Below are 16,953 nucleotides of genomic sequence, written 5' to 3'. Positions count from 1 at the left end.
CTGAGAGACTGCTCACTCTACCTGTGTAGAGATTGCTGGTCAAATGCTGATCCTTAGGAACTTTTTTTTTCTCTCCGTGTTTGGCAGCAGGGTTTCCTCTGTGAAGCCTTGGCTGTACCGGACTCCCTCTGGAGACCACGCTAGTCTCAACTCACAGAGATCCGCCTGCCTCTGCCTCCTCTGTAATCCTCTGCCGGGATTACAGGTGCGCGCCACCATGCCCGGCGCCTGCAGGTTCTCTTGTGTGGCTTTTCACCGTCTTTTATTAGTTCTCTGCTCTGTGTCCCCCCCCCCGCCCCCCATCCTGCTCTTCTTCCTGCCCTGAACTGTTCAACTGTACCTTTGGTTTCCAGATGTCACTGCATAGACTCAGGGAAAGCAATTTGGAGCCTGGATGAAGCTGGAGCACCCACGGCTGCTCAAGAACCATGGTACCTGGGGACAATTTTAAGGAACTAAGTCCTGAGTAGCACTGGGATCGCTCAACCACAAGCATTCCCTTTCTTTCAGTGGTGGGCTTCTGCTGGGTGGATAGGACTTCTGAGAAGGTCTGCTAAAGTTGGTACCACACAGGCAGTTCCGGGGCAGATTTGGGCCTGTGGGCACTAGTGGCTAGGTCTGAAACCTCTCTGGGCAGCTACTTCTTCTACTGTTCCTTGCTGATTCCCCTCACCCCAACTTGGCACTGAGAAACCTGGAATCCAGACACCAGGTAGTATTGAGTCATTGCATGATGCTCATCAGTGTCCCGTGCCTGCATAGATCTATCAAGCCATGGAGTTTTGCGTCATCCATAATAAAGCCACTGCCAAAAGCTGGCGTTGCTACCCAGAGGTGAGTGCTTGTTTGGCTGTCGAGCACTGGGTGGTATGCACGACATTTATGTAATTGGGTTTGTGCTGGGTATTTGCAACCTTTTCAACTGCCCAGGCACAGCCCTAGGTTGGTCCTTTTCCAGCAGTCAAACCATTGCACATAGACCAACATCACTGTCTAAAGCCAGCCTGCTATTAACCCATCCTTTTTGTTGCTGCCCTTGTAGTTACCAGCTTAGCTTGTGCTACTGAAAATCACGCAAAGACCACTAGAGAGAAGTCTTTATTAGACCTGATGGTGCCACACTCCTGAGGTAACACAAGCAAGTGTTTTCACAGTTGGAATGAACCAGAGGAGCCCACTTATATGGCCCAAGAAGATTGTATTTGGAACAATCACAGCCATTTATCTGGCCAGTCACAGCCATTTTTTTCACCAATAGCAAGCAGTATAGCTTGTGTTTTGCACAAACCATAACATTGTTACAAAACATGGTAGTTCCTTCACCAGGGAAGTAATGCTATTTGGGCCAAGGTGGAAAAGGTTCATCAAGACTTGTGATTGCAAAAATAGTATAGTACAAACTCTTTCAAATTGCACAGCATAGGTCTGTTTCCAGGACCCAGAGCAATCTACTCTAATTGTTTGACTGTTGTCTCAAAGCAGCTGTGGACTGTGCTGGTACCCGTATAAGGGTAGTGTAGCTAGCTGTTAGATCGATGGGCCTTTTGCTGTAAATGGCTTAGGGCAGCACAAGAAAGCCCAATGGATGTTAAATGGGGAGACAAATTTCTTTGTCTTTGTTTATTTACAGGAGTCCTTACGATAAAAATGTGTGGTTAACAGCAGTGATTTTAACAGGTCTCTAACTGTATGGGCAAAACACCTGGTGTCAAAAGCTGTGTGCAAGGAATGAATTATTGTAGTTATTGTAAAACAATGTTTACTGGTCTGAATAATGGTATGGATTCCATAGTGCTTAATAAGCAGTTACCATCTCTTTGTGCTGCAGGAATTGGGGGGGGGGGGGAGTTAGAGGGGGTGGGGGGGAGGGTTCCTTCCAAGAAAAATGTTAATTAGAAAAAGAGGCTGCTTGACTTTCAGTGTGAATTTGAGGTGACAGAGTGGATGTCTGGGAAGGGATCTGGCAAAATAAAGTTGCCTCCTGTGCCTCCATCAACCCCTCACTACCTCTTGCAGACAGACAGCTCTCACTTTACCCTTTGTTCCGCCCCCTCTTCTCTTTTCAGCTGAGTTTCTCTCAGAGCACAGTCCCAGACTCCTTTCCACTTTCCTTTTTCTTTAAACTATTATGTTATCATATTTTATTTATTACCCAAATCTCTCCTTAGTCTCTGAATCACCACCACCACCACCCACCCACACACTTTTAAAACCAATTCTCCGCTGAAAGGCTCCAGGAGTCTGCCAGCAGGCGTTGCTAAGCAACGCATTATCACATGGCCAATGCAGCAGTTTCTGTCTGCTACTTAGACTCAACACTATAGCTAAGATTGAGCATAGCTGAGGAAAGAATGAATGTGATTGCTTCACTTACAGTTGGTCAAAGGTGTCAGCTTCACTCCAGGATATCTAAGTTACAGGAAATGTTGTTCGGTCAAAAGCTAAGGAAATAACAACTGTTGCAGGATGGCACATATTTTCCACATAATGCTCTCTGTTGCACGGGGTTCTTAATGTGATGTGTATGGAGCTCCTGCAGGTACACTATGAAGAAGCCACAGGGGATAAAACTAGCATACAAAGGTATACGAAAGTCAGAGCTTTATATTTAGTCAGTTTTTTGGTGTTGTGGCTTTGAGGGTCTGCTGCTTTTATCAAATTCACAATGGGACTAAAATGTGCAGGGATGTCCTAACATGTATATCCAGGCTTTACCATGTTATCTGTGCTGAATGTCTTCCATTGCTCCTTTCCACATTATTATTTCTCACTCCCGAGCCAGCCTCTATGCACTGCTTCAATCCCCCCCCAAACAAATGCTTTTGACCTATCAAGGGATTGGGGGGAAGGGTCAGACAAAAGTAAGGATAGAGTGCTTTTTTCCTTGGCAATTTACCTGCTGATTTTCCAAGACTCATGCTCTACCGTTTTCCTTTCGAATCCAGTAATTGTAGGGAAAGTAAAAGGTTCCCACAGTTAAAAAGCTCTGGGAAACCTTGATGGTCTACTTAACCCTCACCCATACGTTGTAAATGATCTTCTAATTCAACCGTTCTCACAGGAAGACATATGTTTCTGCAGGGATCCTGACCGAAAGTCAATTTACAAAGTTAAGGTTAGAGATGAAGACGTGAGGGTCATTCATGTTTTCAAAGGAAGTAATTTAGTAAGGTGTAGGTAGCCATCTTCAAACCTACCTTGAATGGCTAAAATTCACTGTTTTAGATGATGCCATGTTGTTCCCCAGGGATTCCTTTCCACTAAGGAAAGAACATGACCATTTTAGGGCTCAGAACCCTGACAGATTCTAATGAATCACCTGATGGATTGCATTTACCTCTGACCAGTTTGAGATTAAGAACAAACAAAACAAGCAGGAGCAGTGGCAAACACCAGTAATCCCAGTACTTGAGGAGGCAGAGGCAGGTGGATCTCTGTGAGTTTAAGGCCAGCTTGGTCTACAAAGTGAGTCCAGGACAGCCAAGGCTAAACCCAATCTCAAAGGAAAAAGAAAAAAAAGGAAAAGAAAAGAAAAAACCAAGCACCAATGGAAGATTTGCCAGAGCCTTGATCCTCTGGAGAATGGTGTGCCAGTTCCCCCCACCCCCACTCTGTCTTGCCAAGCTTTTCAGGAATTTATAAAGTTATGCCGGCGCCGCACCGTCCAGCGGAAATAAGATGCCAACAACCAGACTTCTTCTCGAGATCTTTACTCAGGATTAAGCTCAGTGGGAATGGCCCCGAAGAAGGGAAGGGCCAAGCTTAAGTACAACTCAAGGGCCAATCAGCTCATGCCAGGTGTCACCTCCTCATAGGTCCGCGTCAGAGCAGGACTGCTCGTCATCAGATCACCTGTTACCCTTGCACAGCCTTTTGCCATATGAGGACTTGTTTATCTTAGAGAGCACTCGCCGTCGGGATGGCGGAAGGCGGAAGCCTGCGCCATGTTAAGGCACGGCACATCGCAGCTCTCCACAAGTTATAGGCAGGTTTTCTTGCTGCTTAACATTCAAGTCATCAATGGGCTCCTTAACGCACAGCTCTTTGGTGCAGGTCACTGTTTGGATTTTCTCCAGTGAAATTGGATTTTTTTTTCTTTTGTACTCCACACCTTTCAATTGTGGTCTCTGTTTCCTTCCTCAGTCAATGGACTCTGGGACAAGAAAACATAAGAAAACTGGGCATAAAAGTTTCCAAAATATACTCTGGTCTTACTACTGAAAGTATAGCTTTTGAAAGACTCATGCATCAACATTTTGAGAATTGTCCTCTGGTTCGAGTCTAACATTGTGCCCTAACTACACAGTTGCCTCTATCTAGCATTTTGACTGGGGAAAGGGGTCAGGTAACATTCAATGTCTAATATGAGGGGATAATGTATAAGTTAATGTCCCAACCAGCTTTCTTGTCACAAGAACTTCTGAAATAAGGTGAAGGTCACATTGCGTTGACTAGAGAAGACATGAGTATAAAGAATCTTTTAGAATTAGATATCCCCTTGCCTCCCTTTTTTTTTTTGCATTAAGTTGTGTTTTAAAATAAGACTGTGAGAAATCATAGAGAAATATCTTTCTAAATATAGGAGCAAAGAAATTGGGACTATCCATGTATAAGAGGTCCAGTTTACTCACCAAGCAATTATGTGAGTTAACATTGACTCCACTTCTGTAAGCCAATTTCACATTTTAACATCTCAATTTTCTGGTTTCACATTTAATTGGACACTCTGGAAATATCATAACACAGGTTGCAAACACTACTTATGTTCATTTAATGTTTTTGAAAAGACCAAGACATTATCTTAAGAGAAAGTGATGAGGTGTTTTTTTTTTTAATTCCTTGGGCTGTTCCTACCAAATTCTGAAGAATTACATTGCACTGGAATCACATCAATGTATGCAAAGTGTCTAGGCTTCTTTTATGTACATTTCACATAATTGCCTTTGTTCAACCAAAACATGAGTATAGCTGTATACATTGTGAGTCACCAAAAATGTTTGACTTGAAAAAACATATACAAACATGTAATAGGGTGCTCGAGCTTGCACGCGCATGCACACGCACACATTTTTAAAAAGAACAAGGGGTATATGGCAGCAAAGAGAAGAAATTGTATAGTTATATTGGAACCTCTTAAAATACATTTTTAAAAAACTTTAAAATATTTGAATAATCCTGTGATGAATAGAAGCATGTGTCCATTTGCAATTGCAAACTGACTAAGCAGACTGTCTTATGTGAGTGACACATTGTTTTCATTTTCTCTCCTTGAACAAGCACAGAATGATAGAGCTAATGTCCTGTAGAAGTGACCTCAAAGGGAACAGATACATCTATCCACGAAAATATGTTTATGTCTCCAGCAGGAGATTGTATCATTTGGGCCCTCCAAGAAAGAGAGTGAGTGGGCAAAATAGAAGCCCAAGAGGTCCCTCATAAGGGAGGAGAATAGGGGGAAAGTGGGAGGGAGGGAGGGAGGAACTGGAGGATACAAGGCAACTGGTAACAATTGATATGCAATCTGAATAATTAGTTAAATAAAAAAGAAGCCTAAGAGGGGTCAACAGTGAGAAAGAAAAGGGGAAGAAGCAATATGATGTTTAAAGAAACTCAGACCTCAGAATATATCTTAGAACATCATACACCACTAAGTAGGGGAACGTTGAAGCAAACATCCCCCAATTAAATGAATTCTGTTTGGGGAAGAAATACTGAGTTTTTTGCTAGTCACTGTCCAAGGTCTGTCCAAGCTAGTTTTCACCTCAAAGCTGAGATGAGTCCTGAATGGGAATAGCTGGAGATGATCAGTCAGCTTCACAACATACAGCTTAATGGTGTATAATGATCTGTTGAGTTTGGTGCTAGAAATCTTTTGACTCTTTTATTCTGAGAGAGTTCCTAACTGTCACAAACACCTGGCTCTGACGTTAGTGAGTGATATGAATAACATATACAAGACCTTATGTTTTCAGGTAAATAGTATGTTTCTGGTGCAGACAGTATGAAATCCAAGAGGACTCACTTTTTAATGGGGATAATTTGTGCACAGTAGGATTATATTTCAAATAGGTTTATAAGTTCTAGGTTTATAAAAAAATCTATAGCTCAGTGATACATCACTTACTGAGCATATAACATGATCTACAGCACTAAAAGTAAAATAGATAGTCTCAGAAAGGAATACTTAAAAAACTCCAAATATTTGGAATACTCCAAACACTGAGGTTGGTGTGTCTCCAATTAAAAATCCTGTAACACTGTGTCCCATATTCACAATGAAATACTAGGGGCCATAGAATGTAATCCTGTAAATCTGCAAACTTCCTGGGACCTCAGAGATATACAGGCCAACATAATCTTTTTCTTTCTTTCTTTCTTTTTTATTTTTATTTTTATTTTTTGATTTGGCTAAGTGAAAATTTTTCCTTTCTTTTTCTATTAAATATTTTTACATATATATTTATATTATTACATATATATACAATAAACTACCTACATCTAGAAGACCCATGAAATAATCAGGAATTATATAAATGTTACATTCTTAATGTTTTGGCTATTTGTATTTGGCAGCCTTGAAGAAAACATCTTTCTGTTTCTTGACAAGGACTCAAATCCACAATGCATTTGAATTTCCTGTATCCCATGATGCAACAAGTCCCTGGGGCTATAACACTATGTAATACACCATGTAGAGTTTTTTTTTCTTGATCTGTCTGTCTGTCTGCCATGGTTTTATTCTATTTTGAGACATTGTCTCTTTAAGTATCCCCAGCCGACCTGAAACTTTCTATGTAGGTCAGGCTAGCCTTCAACTTGCAGCAATCTATCTGCCTTTGCCTCTGGAATGCTGAAATTAACGGTATGCATCACCAAACTTGGCTGGTCTTTTTAATAAAATTATATTGTTTTTTAAATCTTTATTTAATTAATTTATTCAGATTACAGCAAAAACAAAATTATGTTGGACTACCACCTGGAAGACCTCTGGAAGGCTTTCCTTCTCCCTGTCTGGTTCTAGACTTGCCAGTATCCATTGAACATATTTAGAACAAAACCTCTGTTATGTTTTGGACATAAAATGCCTCTGCCAGGCTCATCTATTTGAGTATCTGGTCTCTAGATGGTAGTGCTTTTGGGGGAGTTTGTGAAACCTTTGGGAGGTGGGAGCCAGTTGAAGTTGGATTTTTGAGGGATGGACATTGAGGGTTGTGGTTTGGTCCCACTTCCAGTCCAAGTTGCTTTCTTGCCCAACCTCCATTGGAAATCTGTCAGCTGCTCCTGTTCCTGCCAATCCACCTTAGCTCTCCCTGCCCTTCTTTCTCTGTTATGGTGGACCACCTCCTCTTCACCATAGCCCAAATATACTTCTACCACTTTAAGTTATTCCAGGAGTTATGTCAAGAGACAACTAGACTAGACCTATTGCCCACTCAATCCTCAGCTTAAAATACCTGGTACTAGCTAGTTAACAAGTTGCCTTAAAGCCCTCAGTCTAAGGTGTAACAATTTGCATGGGCTCGCTCCTCCTAGCCTAGTTGATTTACGTTAGAATAGAAGAATTTGGCCAACTCATCCATGTTTTAGGAAGTTTTGGTGAACTCTTTAATTTAGTGAGCCAGCAATTCCATGTTTTTACTAGCCTGAGCAATCTGCCAGACACTGTATTTAAACAGCTATATTTCTTCTCATTTAGCTCTTCACCTATAGTTACACAGTTATTATAGACAAACTCTATAGGAGAAGCCAGATATACGGAGATGAAATATCTGCTCTAATTTATACCATCTGGTAGGATGTAGAGCTGCAGGCCAGGCATGGCAGTGCACACACTTAAACTCAGCACCTGAGAGGCAGAGGCAGGGGGATCTCCGTGAGTTTGAGGATAGCCTGGTCCACACAGTGAGTCCCAGGCCAGCCAAGGATCTATAGTGAGATCCTGTCTTGAAAACAAGACAAAACAAAAATTCCTCAGAAACAAAGTAGATTAAGATGCAGAGCTGCACTTCAAATCCAAGAAGGCTCTTCCCAGAACCTATACTCTCAACATGAATGCCCCAGTTTTGCACCTTGCTGAGTTCAAGTGTGTCACAAAGACATACTGTATGTGCAGTTCCCAGAACTTGTTATGTGGTGCACATACCACCCACCCTCCTAACATCACAACCACTAGTAGAATTGAAGTGCACTGTGAATGCCCCAAGTTGAATTATTCCTTTCACTCCATAAGTTTTCATTATTGTCCTAAGTAAGATATTTATCTTTTGCACACATATTTCCTAAATGCCACATTTGTACCATCCATGTATGCTTGCCTTTCACTATAAGTATATAATAAATACTGATTTTTTCGCCTGTTTGGAGATGTCATATGCAAGCATCTGATAGGGGCACATCAACAGGAACACTGTGTATTCTATATCATAAGACTGTATTTGTACTTTGCTCAGTAGAAAGGAATCTGCACCTAAACGTTGGAGGCATCTCAAAGCAAATACACTGCTAGCACTGTGTTTGCTCTGAAGGAATCTGCAGCACTTGGGATACCTCATGGAAGGCCTGCCTTAAGGATCTCTGATTCAATAGGTCTGGAATAGAGCCCACAAATGTATATTTCTATTGAATTTCCAGCTGCTGATGCTGCTAGTGGCTCACAGTAACTCATTATTAGATCACTTTGTGTTGTGGCAAGCTAGGTGCTTTTCTGTTCAATTAAATGCATTGAGGACTAGACTTTCATTTCTCACTGTCAAGAGTAGAAAACAATTCATTTTAGTGCCAGCAAGCTGAGGCGAAACTAGAATGAAGAGATATAGAAATACCCTTGAGTTACTGTTTTTCACATAAAAACTCTGGAGCTCGTGCAATGCAAACAAACTTTTATTTTGAACATGCGCAAATGTAGCCAAATGCATCCGTGAAGACAGTGGAAGGTCAGACGTCAGTTGATGGTATTTTTCTGTATTTTTTCTTGGACAGAGTAGGTCCCCCAAATTTCCAGAGCCTGGACCATCACTTGATCTGGATTAACACGTATTGAGCATGTGTTTTATGTGAGTCAGAAGTGTCAAAAGCAGCAGCGAGGACGGAATAATTGAGAGGCACTCTGCAGCTGCACACACCTGGGTTGACTGGATTCCAGCCATCTGCAGATGCCTGGCCGTCCTGCCCTTCAGTTTAGGCTGCCCACTGTTCTGCTTTCTCAGATACTGCCCTATCTGTAGGGTCCTATGCCCTCCACCATGAGTCAGCTTCCCATTCCCATCCCACGAGCTCCTCTACAAGGCTTCACATCCCAGAGTAGTGCCTGCCTAGCATGTGGCATTTGCAGTGTTCAACCATAATAAGAATAAAGTTTTGGGGGGGGGTGCTGGAGAGATGGCTCAGAGGTTATGAGCACTGTTTGTTCTTCCAAAGGTCCTGAGTTCAATTCCCAGCAAACATATGGTGGCTCACCCAGCGATAATGAGATCTGGTGCCCTCTTCTGGCGCACAGGCGCACATTTGGACAGAATACTGTATAATAAATAATAAATAAATCTTTTAAAAAAGTTTTTCCATCAGATTAACAGGGAAGAACAAACTCTAACAGAATCTGGAATGGGGACCAAAACACCCCCATAACTCACAGACACTTTCAGTTTCTGCGTCCTCCTCTTCCTTTTCCTCTTTGCCGCCCACTTCATAGAAGTATTCCATGGAGTCCAAGTCCTCATAGAAATCGTCACTGAAGTCGAACTCCAATCCGTCATCTTGTGCATACTCACGCATCTCATGTTCATCTACCTCCTCTTCCTGTTGCAGCTTTTCATGGACGGGTGGGAGCGTCTGCAACATGCCAAGCTAATCCACCTCCTGCCCCTCCTCTTTTTGTCCAAACAGTTTGCAATATTATCTGTAATGTCGGGAAACCTAATATCACCACCAAGACAAGCCACTCAAAAGACAACAGAGCTACTACGAGGAATTCTTCGGTCGGGTGCAACTCCATCACTACCAACTCTGCTGCACCAGTCATCTGTGGCCCAGTCTCCATTGCTAGTGTAGGCCATGTCGTCACAAGAGACACACAGATGGGGGCACGGGAGGGCATTGTGTGGCAGGGATTCTGCTAAGCTACACTAAAACTGAGCAGTGGTGGGCGCAGTTCACAGGATTGCAGCAGCCTTCTCCAGCCCAGCGCTGGGAATTATGGGGCAGGGTGTGCTGGGAAGGGCAGAGGTCAGAGCCTCACGCCTAAAACGGGGTGGGGTGTGGGGTGGTGGGGGAACCTTATAAAACTATGTCCTCATGTGGAGGTGGAGAAGACGAGAAAACCACCAGATGTGCTGTGATAGTTGGCAGGAAACGGCAAGCTACCAGGCCTCAACAGCTTTAAGCTCATTGGTTGAAAAATAGTCATCCACAAGCCACACACCCAATGACTGATCAAGGTTTCAGGTTTCTGGTAAGTTCTTTGGAAGGTTGCATAGTCTTTTAATTCTCTAATTGCGATGAATCTGCTGTAAACTGTTAAAAATATGGGGACAAGTTTGTTTCCCCAAGTCCCCTAGGGACAGTTTGCAGCAGGAAGGACACTGGCTTTTAATATGAGAAGACATAGCAACACATTACTAGCGATCCCTAAACTTCACACTGGAAAGAGAATGCCCATTTGGACCTGTTAACAGTACTCAAACTGCTCGTGGCCGTTGTTCAGGAAAGCCGATGATGCTGAATTTGATAGCGTGCTACTGCAGAGACACCAGAGCTGCTGCAAGGGATTTGTGGTCCAGGCCTTCACTCCACAAGATTCGCTACACAAGTCATATAGGATAAAGTCATGCTAGTAGGTGGACACAGCTGGACAGATGCACAGGTCAGGTGACTGCAGGGTCCGTGAGGGGATGTGTGGCAAAAGTCTCTGTAAACAGTAGTCTCCTGGGGACTGTAACAGAAAGGCTTTCGTTGTTCTGCATGGATACATAATATTGACATTGCTTGGAGGCTGCTCCGTTCAGGGTCCAGTTTCAAATAAGAGCAGCAAACAGCCAAAGTCAAATAGGTAATTATGGCCCATTTTGCTCCCAGGTCACAAATGACCTCAGATTTGAGAGTTTATTTTTACGTTGTGGGTGTCAGGGGACAAATAGTCTTCTGTCTAAAAAAATGTATTCTCACCTTAGACAAAAGTAAGAACTATACATATTAATGAGGCACTATGTGTAGTGTGGTAGACATGTACTGATTAGTTTTTGAACAGTGAACCAACCATCCTTGTGTTTCTGTAATAGCTTCTTCTTGACCTTGATACAAAACCCCCTTGTATTCTGCTGGATTATACTTGCTGATGTATATGCTGTAATTCTTACATCTACATTTATAAACCATTGCTTTCTTTTTCTGATGCCTTTACCTGGCCCTAGTGTCAGAATAACTCTGGTTTCCTAGACTGCATTAGAACTTGTTTCTTCTCTATGAAAGAATTTGAGAGGTATTGGTGTTAATTCTTCCTTATATTTTTGGTAAAAAATCCATCACTGAAATGATATTTAATTACTTACTCACTGCATCTAATTATTAGTGGCTCTGTTTCATTCTATCTATTATTTGGTGTTTTCATTAGTTTTTGCTTCCTAATATTTTAGCTAAATATTCTCATTCATTGTTGTGCAGTTATTTGTAATACTATCTTATGGTTCTTTTAATATTTGTGAAAAGTGCCCCAATGTTCCTTATTTAATTTATGACTTTAGTAATTTCAGTTTTTTCCTCTTTTTCTCCTTTTTCCCTCCTTGATTGGCATGGCTCCAAATGTTAGTGGGGTTTCTGGGACAAGCTTCAGATTCAGGAGTCTAAGAAGACTCTACCCAGCTAAACACCTCTATAGGAAAATTAAAGAGAATGGTGAAAATAGACTGGACATGAGTTTTGTTTCAATTTACCTTTTGTCAATTTACACTGACAGATTTTGACAACATCAATAGTATTACATTACATTCCTGAGATAGATCTCCTATGTGTTTGTGTGTGTGTGTGTGTGTTTGCATGTGTGCATATGCATTCAGAGGCCGTATCGTTCCTCTGAGAACATATGTGTTGTTTTTTGAGATGTGATCTCTTACTGGCCTGAACTCACTGATCAGCCTGTCTGAAAGCTTCAGGGACCCTCTTGTCTGTTTCTCCCCAGTGCTGTAATTATAAATACACATGTGCACAAGGCCTTTCATGGGGCCTCTCCAGATGTGTCTGAGGTTGCCATGCTTATGAAGCTAGCACCTTATCCTCTGAGCCATCTCCTTAGCCCACATTCTAGTTTTTTCTAATTTTTGAGATTATATTATGTACTGGCCAGGTTTATGTCAACTTGACACAAGCTGTAATCATCAGAAAGGAGGGAGCCTCAATGGAGAAAATGCCTCCATAATATTGGACTGTAGGCAAGCCTGTGGGACATTTTCTTAATAAATAATTGATGGGGGAGGGCCCAGCCCATTGTAGGCGGGGCCATCCCTGCCCTGGTGGTCCTGAGTTGTATAAGAAAGCAGGCTGAGCAAGCCACTAAACAGCACCCCTCCATGGCTTCTTCATCAGCTCCTGCCTCCAGGTTCCTGCCCTCACTTATAGGGATCTGTGAGTGAACTAGACCCTTTCCTCCTTGTCTTAGTTAGAGGTTCTACTGCTGCAATGAAACACCATGACCCCCCCCAAAAAAAAACAGTTGGGGAAGAAAGGGTTTATTTCCTCACATTTCCATCTTGGTGTTCATCATCAAAGGAAGTCAGGGCTGGAACTCAAACAGGACAGGAACCTGGAGGCAGGATCTGATGCAGAAGCCATGCAAGGGTGCTGCTTACTGGCTTGCTTAACATGATTTCTTATAGAACCCAGGACCACCAGCCCAGGGATGGATACTATCCATATCGGGCTGGGTTCCTGCAAATAAATCAAAATTAAATTAAATGCCTTCTTATTTCAGGAGAGAAGAATTAGGGCACAGTCTCAATGAAATCAAAGCAAAACTAAATTCCAATTGTGTAAACAACGTGGTGTCCAGTGTCTGGGGTCCATTTACGATCTTCTGGGTTCCTCTAAGGGGCTTGGGTCTCTTCCACTGTGTACCCTCTATAACACACACAGCTTGTCTCCTATGCCCCAGCTGGCTCCACTCCACTGCTGCTGTCCTTATTGATAGTGCATGGCACTGCTGGAGTCCTCTGCTGCAACTGGCCTGCCCTTCCACCAACAGCATCTCATAAGTTCTCTTCATGGTGCCAAGCCTCAACATCTCTACATTACCCTTAAATCCTGGGCCTTTAACTGCTATTTGACTGTACCTGCACCAATGTCCTATCACGGTGCCAAGCCTCAGCTGCTCTCCATGCTCTTCTTGACTTCAAAACCAAGGACGGTACCATGCACAATGGGCTCGGCTCTTCCCCATCAATCACTAATTAAGAAAATGCCTTACACCTGGATCCTTTTTTTCTTTTTCTTTATTCTTCTCTCATGCTGCTCACAGCCTCCCCTCCCTCCCATCTTTTCAGTCCCCTGCTACCTCCCTGCTCCCCCAGGTCCAGTGCTCTTCCATTTTCCTTCAGAAAAGAGCAGGGTTTCCAAGACTATCAACTGAACATGGCATATCAAGATGCAATGAGACTAGACACAGCTTTCCACAGCTAAATCTTATGGAGGCATCTTCTCATTTGGAGAATTCCCTCAATGGAGGCATTCGCTCCTTACAGAAAGCTCTAGTTTATATGTCAGGTTGACTTAAGGATAGCTGCCACAGCCAGGCATTGTGGCGCACACCTTTAATCCAAGCACTTGGGAGGCAGAGGCAGGTAGATTGCTGCAAGTTCCAGGCCAGCCTGGTCTACAAGTCCAGGACAGCCAAGGCTACTCAGAGAAACCAAGAAAAAAAATTAGCCCACACACTCTTCAAGTTACTTTTGGTCATGGAATTTCATCATAGCAATAGTAACCCTAACTAAGACAGATTGGTACCAGGATTGTGGGGTATTTGCTGTGACAGATCTGACCATGTTGTTTGGGGAAGATTGTGGGAGGACTTTGGAACGTTGTGCAAGAAAAGCCATTGAGTGCTCAATGCTTAGGGAGCTTCTGAGTGGGAAGATAAGAATGTTGAGGGCAATGCAGAAGGTACAGGCCTGGCTTGTGAAGTTTCAGAAGGAAATTGGAAGGGTCTCTTGGGAGCCTCTTGCTATTTTGAGTTAAGGTTCCGGTTCTTGTTCTGGTTCTGGTTAGCTAGTGCTGAAGAATCAATCAGCTGTGATGAACAAGAGAGCAGAACTACTAAAGTGACCCTTTGCTTTGCTGGGATACACAGTGCTGGTTAGCTGGAGCTTAGACATCAGCTGGTGATTAAGAAGAGACCAGCATCACTAGAAATCAGTGGTGGTTAAGAAGAGACCAGCATCACTAGAAATCAGTGGTGATTAAGAAGAGACCAGCATCACTAGAAATCAGTGGTGATTAAGAAGAGACCAGCATCACTAAGGTGAAATCTTCTGGGAAGTGTTTCCTGAGAGTTGGTACACAGAACCTGTCCTCCAAAGAGGCAAGGTTGTACCTCAAGTGGGCAGCTGAACTTTGTAGACTAAGAGTCCCCTGGGTGGTACTGGTTTTGAAGGCATGGAGGGGTCATGGAGAGAAGCTGAGGCTTGGAACTGCAAGAGGTCATTGATGAAGATGCAGCCTCAGTGGCAGTTAAAGGCCCAGCTAATAATTGGAGGCATTTCATTAAATGTGTCATACCAATAAATATTTCAGCTCTCACCCAGGTGCTTGCTCTGAGAGTATATCTTGGATTGCTTTCTGTAGTCGGTTAGGCAGTTTAGAACTCGCCTCAGTCCCTGGTTTCTTTTGGTGCAGATCACTGGCACCAGCTCTAAGCTAAAGCTTAGGCCTTTCTCAGGTACTTCTTGGACACACATGCACATGTGCGAGCATACGCGCATGCGCGCGCGCGCACACACACACACACACACACACACACACACACACACACACACACACACACACACTTAGGCACAGTTACAACCTTTCAGATTGCGTTTATTTCTGAACTCTTCAAAGCATCCTGGGGAAGTTTTCCCCCAAACCTTTCCATTTTCAGTTTTTGTGTAGCCTCTAATTAGCTTTCAGTGGTATCTCTATTTCTCTAAATTACAACACTAACAAATGCTGCCAAATGTGTTCTTCTCATTTTTTCATCCAGACACTCCAGGAATAGGTGACTTCATACAGCATCTACCCTAAAGAAGACCAAATTGAAGGGGGAGGGGAGGCGGGTTCTGGAGAGATGGTTCAGTGGTTAAGAGCTCTGGTTGCTCTTCCAGAGGACCTGGGCTCAACTACCAGCACCCACATGGAAGCTCACAACTGTCTGTAACTCAAGGCCCAAGGAATCTACCAACCTCTGACCTCTACAGGTAACACACACACACACACACACACACACACACACCATGTACAGACACACATGTAAGCCAAACACCCATGTGCATAAAAATAAAGCATAAAAGAAAACTTTAATTAAAAGGAAGGACAAACGATATTACACTGATAGTAAGGGAACGGCAGGAGCTGTCAGACGTGGGAACTAATGAGCATTACCTAGGAGGAAGGTGGTGCTGGGATTTTTATTTTGTCATTTTTCATCTCCACACTTCCCTTACTCCGGGCTACAAGTTCCTCAAGTCACATCATGTCCCTTGATCTGGGGTGCAAAGTATCATAATACAGCAAATTAAAAATGCAGCACAACTCACTGTCCACTTGATTTGCGACTTGTCTTCCGGAATGCCTGTTACTAATTTCCAGAGTTCTACTGGTTTGGTGCGGGCCATGTTTTCTTTGTGCTTTGGATGTTGTTGCTTTGTGGTTCTGGAAGTAGTTCCGTCTTCTGCTTCTTCACCCCAGTGAGCATTTTTAAGTGTACTGTTTCCCATTCACTGACTGTCTACTTTGTTTCATTGATTTCACAATTATTTTGTCATGTACTTAAGTGTTTCTGGTAGGGAGTCACTTAAATTATAATGAAGTACTCCTCTAAGTCCTCTTGAAAGAAATTTGTAAAGAATTATATTATTTCCTGTATAGTTTTGACTTTATTTGCTTTGTTATTGTTCAACACACAAACTCTCTAGTTCTCCTTAAACACTCTTAGTGACATATTTTTTATGTGTTTATTCACTTTACATCCTGGGTGTAGCTCCCTTTTTCCTCTCTTCCCAGTCCCACCCTCCCTCCTTCTCCCCCATTCCCCTCCATTATTCCTCAGAAAAAGGGAGCCCCTCCCTCCCTCCACCCTAAATCATCAAGTCCCATCAGGACTGAGCACATCCTCTTCCCCTGTGGTCTGACAAGGCAGCCCTGCCGGGGAGGAAGTGATCAAAAAGCAGGCAACAGAGTCCGTGTCAGAGACAGCCCCTGCTCCCATTCTTTCTTTATGAATTCTTTATTATATTTCTTTTTAAAACATATACATTTGTATTATTACACATAAATAAAATAAACTACATACAGCAGGAAGACCCACGAAACAATCAGGAATTATATAAATGTTACATTCATAGTGATTTGGCTATTTGTATTTGGCAGTCTTGAAGAAAACCTCCTTCCTATCTTGGCGTGTCTAAAATTCTGAATGTAAATCAATATCTATCATATCTCATCATTATCAACTTAAGACATCTCTCCAGACCTAGAAACATCTTAACCCCTAAAAAACTAAGCTTAATTGTAAAACTAAATTATCTGGTCTTCAACCCCATCAGAGGCTTGAGAAAGAATAAAACTTAATTACCTGACTGAATTGGAAGTGCAGGTTAGCAGCTTATAAAATGAAAAAAAAAAAAATGACTGAGACTGAGGCAGGTTTACTGCCTGAACAGTCACCCAAAACTCTCTATAACAGTGGAGCATCATCTTCAGCCTCTGGATCCAATA

This window comes from Acomys minous (genome assembly GCF_964271855.1).
Source record: "Acomys minous genome assembly, chromosome: 7".
NCBI classification, from domain to species: domain Eukaryota; kingdom Metazoa; phylum Chordata; class Mammalia; order Rodentia; family Muridae; genus Acomys; species Acomys minous.
Note: the sequence above shows the minus strand (reverse complement) of the source record.